This window comes from Hemiscyllium ocellatum, unplaced genomic scaffold (genome assembly GCF_020745735.1).
Source record: "Hemiscyllium ocellatum isolate sHemOce1 unplaced genomic scaffold, sHemOce1.pat.X.cur. scaffold_1428_pat_ctg1, whole genome shotgun sequence".
NCBI classification, from domain to species: Eukaryota; Metazoa; Chordata; class Chondrichthyes; order Orectolobiformes; family Hemiscylliidae; genus Hemiscyllium; species Hemiscyllium ocellatum.
In genome coordinates this window covers 64,749-71,975 of record NW_026867771.1, presented here as the reverse complement: position 1 = coordinate 71,975, position 7,227 = coordinate 64,749, and the positions used below count along the sequence as shown (strand labels likewise).

Here is a 7,227-nt window from a genome sequence, read left to right as displayed (position 1 = left end):
CACAGTCTCTCTCTCTCTCTCTCTCTCTCTCTCTCTTCCCCCCTCTCTCTCTCTCTCTCTCTCTCTCTCTTCCCCCTCTCTCTCTCTCTCCCCCCTCTCTCTCTCGCGCTCTCTCTCCCCCTCCCCACCTCCCCCCGGGACAGGCTGCAGTATGAGGAATCCATGATGATCCGGTTGAATGTGTCGAAGACGCGGAGGGACAAGGGGAGGCGATCCCTGGCGATGACCTCCCAGCTCGGATCCCTCACCCATTTCGGGAACATCTCCGTCCTGACCGGAGGGGCTGGGAACTCGGTGAGTACCCTCATCGGCTCACTCTCCCTCCCTCACTACCCCCGTCCCTGTCTGAGTGTACCCTCCCACGGTGCCCACTCCCTCAGCACTGACCCTCCGACAGTGCGGCCCTCCCTCAGCACTGACCCTCCGACAGTGCCCACTCCCTCAGCACTGACCCTCCGACAGTGCGGCGCTCCCTCAGCACTGACCCTCCGACAGTGCCCACTCCCTCAGCGCCGACCCTCCGACAGTGCCCACTCCCTCAGCGCTGACCCTCCGACAGTGCGGCGCTCCCTCAGCGCTGACCCTCCGACAGTGCGGCGCTCCCTCAGCGCCGACCCTCCGACAGTGCGGCGCTCCCTCAGCGCCGACCCTCCGACAGTGCGGCGCTCCCTCAGCGCCGACCCTCCGACAGTGCGGCGCTCCCTCAGCGCCGACCCTCCGACAGTGCGGCGCTCCCTCAGCGCCGACCCTCCGACAGTGCGGCGCTCCCTCAGCACCGACCCTCCGACAGTGCGGCGCTCCCTGGGAATTTGAATCTCTCCTGAATCTCTTCCAGAAATCCGCACCAAGGCCAAAGAAGAGGAAAACTGTCCGGAAACACAAGGGCAAAGGTCAGTACATCTCTCTCCCTGGGTCAGACCCACACTCGGAGCACCGTGCACAGTTCCCGTCTCCCTATCCCCCTGGGTCAGACCCACACTCGGAGCACCGTGCACAGTTCCCGTCTCCCTATCCCTGGGTCAGACCCACACTCGGAGCACCGTGCACAGTTCCCGTCTCCCTATCCCTGGGTCAGACCCACACTCGGAGCACCGTGCACAGTTCCCGTCTCCCTATCTCCCTGGGTCAGACCCACACTCGGAGCACCGTGCACAGTTCCCGTCTCCCTATCCCCCTGGGTCAGACCCACACTCGGAGCACCGTGCACAGTTCCCGTCTCCCTGTCCCCCTGGGTCAGACCCACACTCGGAGCACCGTGCACAGTTCCCGTCTCCCTATCCCTGGGTCAGACCCACACTCGGAGCACCGTGCACAGTTCCCGTCTCCCTATCCCTGGGTCAGACCCACACTCGGAGCACCGTGCACAGTTCCCGTCTCCCTATCCCCTGGGTCAGACCCACACTCGGAGCACCGTGCACAGTTCCCGTCTCCCCATCCCTGGGTCAGACCCACACTCGGAGCACCGTGCACAGTTCCCGTCTCCCTATCCCCGGGTCAGACCCACACTCGGAGCACCGTGCACAGTTCCCGTCTCCCTATCCCCCTCGGTCAGACCCACACTCGGAGCACCGTGCACAGTTCCCGTCTCCCTATCCCTGGGTCAGACCCACACTCGGAGCACCGTGCACAGTTCCCGTCTCCCTATCCCCCTGGGTCAGACCCACACTCGGAGCACCGTGCACAGTTCCCGTCTCCCTATCTCCCTGGGTCAGACCCACACTCGGAGCACCGTGCACAGTTCCCGTCTCCCTATCTCCCTGGGTCAGACCCACACTCGGAGCACCGTGCACAGTTCCCGTCTCCCCATCCCTGGGTCAGACCCACACTCGGAGCACGTGCACAGTTCCCGTCTCCCTATCTCCCTGGGTCAGACCCACACTCGGAGCACCGTGCACAGTTCCCGTCTCCCTATCCCTGGGTCAGACCCACACTCGGAGCACCGTGCACGTTCCCGTCTCCCTATCCCTGGGTCAGACCCACACTCGGAGCGCCGTGCACAGTTCCCGTCTCCCTATCCCCCTGGGTCAGACCCACACTCGGAGCACCGTGCACAGTTCCCGTCTCCCTATCCCCCTGGGTCAGACCCACACTCGGAGCACCGTGCACAGTTCCCGTCTCCCTATCCCTGGGTCAGACCCACACTCGGAGCGCCGTGCACAGTTCCCGTCTCCCTATCCCCCTCGGTCAGACCCACACTCGGAGCACCGTGCACAGTTCCCGTCTCCCTATCCCCCTGGGTCAGACCCACACTCGGAGCACCGTGCACAGTTCCCGTCTCCCCATCCCTGGGTCAGACCCACACTCGGAGCACCGTGCACAGTTCCCGTCTCCCCATCCCTGGGTCAGACCCACACTCGGAGCACCGTGCACAGTTCCCGTCTCCCTATCTCTGGGTCAGACCCACACTCGGAGCACCGTGCACAGTTCCCGTCTCCCTATCCCCCTGGGTCAGACCCACACTCGGAGCACCGTGCACAGTTCCCGTCTCCCTATCCCCCTGGGTCAGACCCACACTCGGAGCACCGTGCACAGTTCCCGTCTCCCTATCTCCCTGGGTCAGACCCACACTCGGAGCGCCGTGCACAGTTCCCGTCTCCCTATCCCTGGGTCAGACCCACACTCGGAGCACCGTGCACAGTTCCCGTCTCCCCATCCCTGGGTCAGACCCACACTCGGAGCACCGTGCACAGTTCCCGTCTCCCTATCCCCTGGGTCAGACCCACACTCGGAGCACCGTGCACAGTTCCCGTCTCCCTATCCCCCTGGGTCAGACCCACACTCGGAGCACCGTGCACAGTTCCCGTCTCCCTATCCCCTGGGTCAGACCCACACTCGGAGCACCGTGCACAGTTCCCGTCTCCCTGTCCCTGGGTCAGACCCACACTCGGAGCACCGTGCACAGTTCCCGTCTCCCCATCCCTGGGTCAGACCCACACTCGGAGCACCGTGCACAGTTCCCGTCTCCCTATCCCTGGGTCAGACCCACACTCGGAGCACCGTGCACAGTTCCAGTCTCCCTATCCCCCTGGGTCAGGCCCACACTCGGAGCGCCGTGCACAGTTCCCGTCTCCCTCTGTCTGGGTCAGACCCACACTCGGAGCACCGTGCACAGTTCCCGTCTCCCCATCCCCCTGGGTCAGACCCACACTCGGAGCACCGTGCACAGTTCCCGTCTCCCTATCCCCGGGTCAGACCCACACTCGGAGCACCGTGCACAGTTCCCGTCTCCCTATCCCTGGGTCAGACCCACACTCGGAGCACCGTGCACAGTTCCCGTCTCCCTATCCCCCTGGGTCAGACCCACACTCGGAGCACCGTGCACAGTTCCCGTCTCCCTATCCCCCTGGGTCAGGCCCACACTCGGAGCACCGTGCACAGTTCCCGTCTCCCTATCCCTGGGTCAGGCCCACACTCGGAGCACCGTGCACAGTTCCCGTCTCCCTATCCCTGGGTCAGACCCACACTCGGAGCACCGTGCACAGTTCCCGTCTCCCTATCCCTCGGTCAGACCCACACTCGGAGCACCGTGCACAGTTCCCGTCTCCCTGTCCCTGGGTCAGACCCACACTCGGAGCACCGTGCACAGTTCCCGTCTCCCTATCCCCCTGGGTCAGACCCACACTCGGAGCACCGTGCACAGTTCCCGACTCCCTATCCTGACGGATCTTTCTGTCCTCTCCTGACAGCGTTCCGAAGGAGACTGTGAAATGGGAGTGACCCCAGGAACCGCCAGTGGAACACCTCCTCGACTGTCTCCTCACCCTCCTCTCCCCTCCCTCCCTCTCCTCTCCCCTCTCTCCCTCCCTCCCTCTCCTCTCCCCTGCCCTCTCCCCTCCCTCTCTCACACCCCCCCCCCCCCCCCCTCCCACGTCTGAGTCCCTGCGGAGCGATGGATTGACGTTGCCCTGACCTGCAGGGTGTTGAGATCTGCTCTGGGTCAATAAAACGTTTTCGATTCGAGTCTGAGTCTGTGTCAGTGTCTGGTCGCCAGCGAGGGGCTGGTGTGAGAGGGTCTCTCCCCCTCCCAACACACTCTCTCTCACGTATCCACCCCCCAGCACACACTCACTCGCTCGCTCTCTCTGTCTGTCTCTCTCTCTGTCTGTCTCTCTCTCTCTCTCTCTCTCTGCGTGTGTCTCTCTCTCTCTCTCTGCGTGTGTCTCTCTCTCTCTCTCTGTGTCTCCCTACCTAGCCGGGAATCTCTCTCTCTCTCATCCATGCAATCACTAACACACACTCACGAACGCACACGCACGGGCACACAGCCATGCACTCGCGCGCGTAGAGCGACGTGAGCATGCAGAGGTGCGCACACAGACTCACGCACAGTCATGTGCACACAGACACGCGTGTGACACAGACGCACGCGCACAGGTACACACATGCGCGCACACGCATGCACACAGACCTGCACAGACACATGCGTGCACACGCACAGACACGCACACACTGACGCGCATGCACACAGACAGGCGTGGACGCAGAGACATGCAGACACACAAACATGCACAGAGACACAGACGCACAGTCACGCATGCAAAGAAAGACATGCATACACAGACGCAAACATGGGCACACACGCATGCACACAGACACTCGTGCACAGACATTCCCACACAGACACGCGCATGCCCAGAGACGCACGTGCACAAACGCGCACAGACACGCACAATGACGTGCATGCGCACAAACACACACGTACGGGCACACCGAGACGCGCACCAACATGCGAGCGCGCACAGACGCGCAGGCACGTGCTCGCACATGTCCACACAGCGACACGTGCGCCTGCACACAGATACAGACACAGACACACTCCATCTCAGAGGTGGCAGAGGCTGCGTTTCGGGACACACACAGTAAGCGAGGTGGAGGGGGAGGGGGGGGGGGGGGATGGAAGCCATGTGGGACCAGCTCTGAGAACCTCGTGCCGGCTGTGGGGTGGGGATTGTGAATGAGCCCTTTGTGAAGGCTGCGGCCTCTCCCGCTCTCTCAATGCTGTCTGTGTTCCCAGCAGGAACCACCCACCACCACACAGCAGGGCCCAGCAGCCAGGCTCACACCCAGCGAGCGCCGCACGGCCAGAGGGTCAGTGCTGAGGGAGTGGGCACTGTCGGAGGGTCAGCGCTGAGGGAGCGGGCCCTGTCGGAGGGTCAGCGCTGAGGGAGCGGGCCCTGTCGGAGGGTCAGCGCTGAGGGAGCGGGCACTGTCGGAGGGTCAGCGCTGAGGGAGCGGGCACAGTCGGAGGGTCAGCGCTGAGGGAGTGGGCACTGTCGGCGGGTCAGTGCTGAGGGAGCGCCGCACTGACGGAGGGTCAGTGATGAGGGAGTGCCGCACTATCCGAGGGTCAGTGCTGAGGGAGTGGGCACTGTCAGAGGGTCAGTGCTGAGGGAGTGGGCCCTGTCGGAGGGTCAGTGCTGAGGGAGTGCCGCACTGTCGGAGGGTCAGTGCTGAGGGAGCGGGCACTGTCGGAGGGTCAGTGCTGAGGGAGTGGGCCCTGTCGGAGGGTCAGTGCAGAGGGAGTGCCGCACTGTCGGAGGGTCAGTGCTGAGGGAGTGGGCAGTGTCAGAGGGTCAGCGCTGAGGTAGTCAACACTGTTGGAGGGTCAGTGCTGAGGGAGTGGGCACTGTCGGAGGGTCAGTGCTGAGGGAGTGCCGCACTGTCGGAGGGTCAGTGCTGAGGGAGTGGGCACTGTCGGAGGGTCAGTGCTGAGGGAGCAGGCCCTGTCGGAGGGTCAGTGCTGAGGGAGGGCCGCACTGTCGGAGGGTCAGTGCTGAGGGAGCGGGCACTGTCGGAGGGTCAGTGCTGAGGGAGTGGGCCCTGTCGGAGGGTCAGTGCTGAGGGAGTGCCGCACTGTCGGAGGGTCAGTGCTGAGGGAGTGGGCAGTGTCAGAGGGTCAGCGCTGAGGTAGTCAACACTGTTGGAGGGTCAGTGCTGAGGGAGTGGGCACTGTCGGAGGGTCAGTGCTGAGGGAGTGCCGCACTGTCGGAGGGTCAGTGCTGAGGGAGTGGGCACTGTCGGAGGGTCAGTGCTGAGGGAGCAGGCCCTGTCGGAGGGTCAGTACTGAGGGAGTGCCGAACTGTCGGAGGGTCAGCACTGAGGGAGTGGGCACTGTCGGAGGGTCAGTGCTGAGGGAGCACCGCACTGTCGGAGGGTCAGCGCTGAGGGAGTGGGCACTGTCGGAGGGTCAGTGCTGAGGGAGCACCGCACTGTCGGAGGGTCAGTGCTGAGAGAGTGGGCACTGTTGGAGGGTCAGTGCTGAGGGAGTGGGCACTGTCAGAGGGAGTGGGCACTGTCGGAGGGTCAGTGCTGAGGGAGTGCCTCACTGTCGGAGGGTCAGTGCTGAGGGAGTGGGCACTGTCAGAGGGTCAGTGCTGAGGGAGTGCCGCACTGTCGGAGGGTCAGTGCTGAGGGAGTGGGCCCTGTCAGAGGGTCAGTGCTGAGGGAGTGCCGCACTGTCGGAGGGTCAGTGCTGAGGGAGTGCCGCACTGTCGGAGGGTCAGTGCTGAGGGAGTGGGCACTGTTGGAGGGTCAGTGCTGAGGGAGTGGGCACTGTCAGAGGGAGTGGGCACTGTCGGAGGGTCAGTGCTGAGGGAGTGCCTCACTGTCGGAGGGTCAGTGCTGAGGGAGTGGGCACTGTCAGAGGGTCAGTGCTGAGGGAGTGCCGCACTGTCGGAGGGTCAGTGCTGAGGGAGTGGGCCCTGTCAGAGGGTCAGTGCTGAGGGAGTGCCTCACTGTCGGAGGGTCAGTGCTGAGGGAGTGCCGCACTGTCGGAGGGTCAGTGCTGAGGGAGTGGGCACTGTCGGAGGGTCAGTGCTGAGGGAGTGCCTCACTGTCGGAGGGTCAGTGCTGAGGGAGTGGGCACTGTCGGAGGGTCAGTGCTGAGGGAGCGCCGCACTGTCGGAGGGTCAGTGCTGAGGGAGTGCCGCACTGTCGGAGGGTCAGTGCTGAGGGAGTGCCGCACTGTCGGAGGGTCAGTGCTGAGGGAGTGGGCCCTGTCGGAGGGTCAGCGCTGAGGGAGCGGGCACTGTCGGAGGGTCAGTGCTGAGGGAGCGGGCACTGTCGGAGGGTCAGTGCTGAGGGAGTGCCGCACTGTCGGAGGGTCAGTGCTGAGGGAGTGGGCACTGTCGGAGGGTCAGTGCTGAGGGAGTGCCGCACTGTCGGAGGGTCAGTGCAGAGGGAGCAGGCACTGTCGGAGGGTCCCGGTCTGACTCCCCTCCCTCTCTC

General features: G+C 64.2%; 1 long non-coding RNA gene across 1 annotated transcript; it reads left to right on the top strand.

The window, feature by feature from the left end:
- Positions 1 to 145: 145 nt before the first annotated feature.
- LOC132809922 (uncharacterized) lies at positions 146 to 3,960 on the top strand. Its single transcript, XR_009642632.1, has 3 exons — positions 146 to 294; positions 836 to 890; positions 3,687 to 3,960. It is a non-coding gene; the product is annotated as an uncharacterized LOC132809922 (long non-coding RNA).
- Positions 3,961 to 7,227: the final 3,267 nt, after the last annotated feature.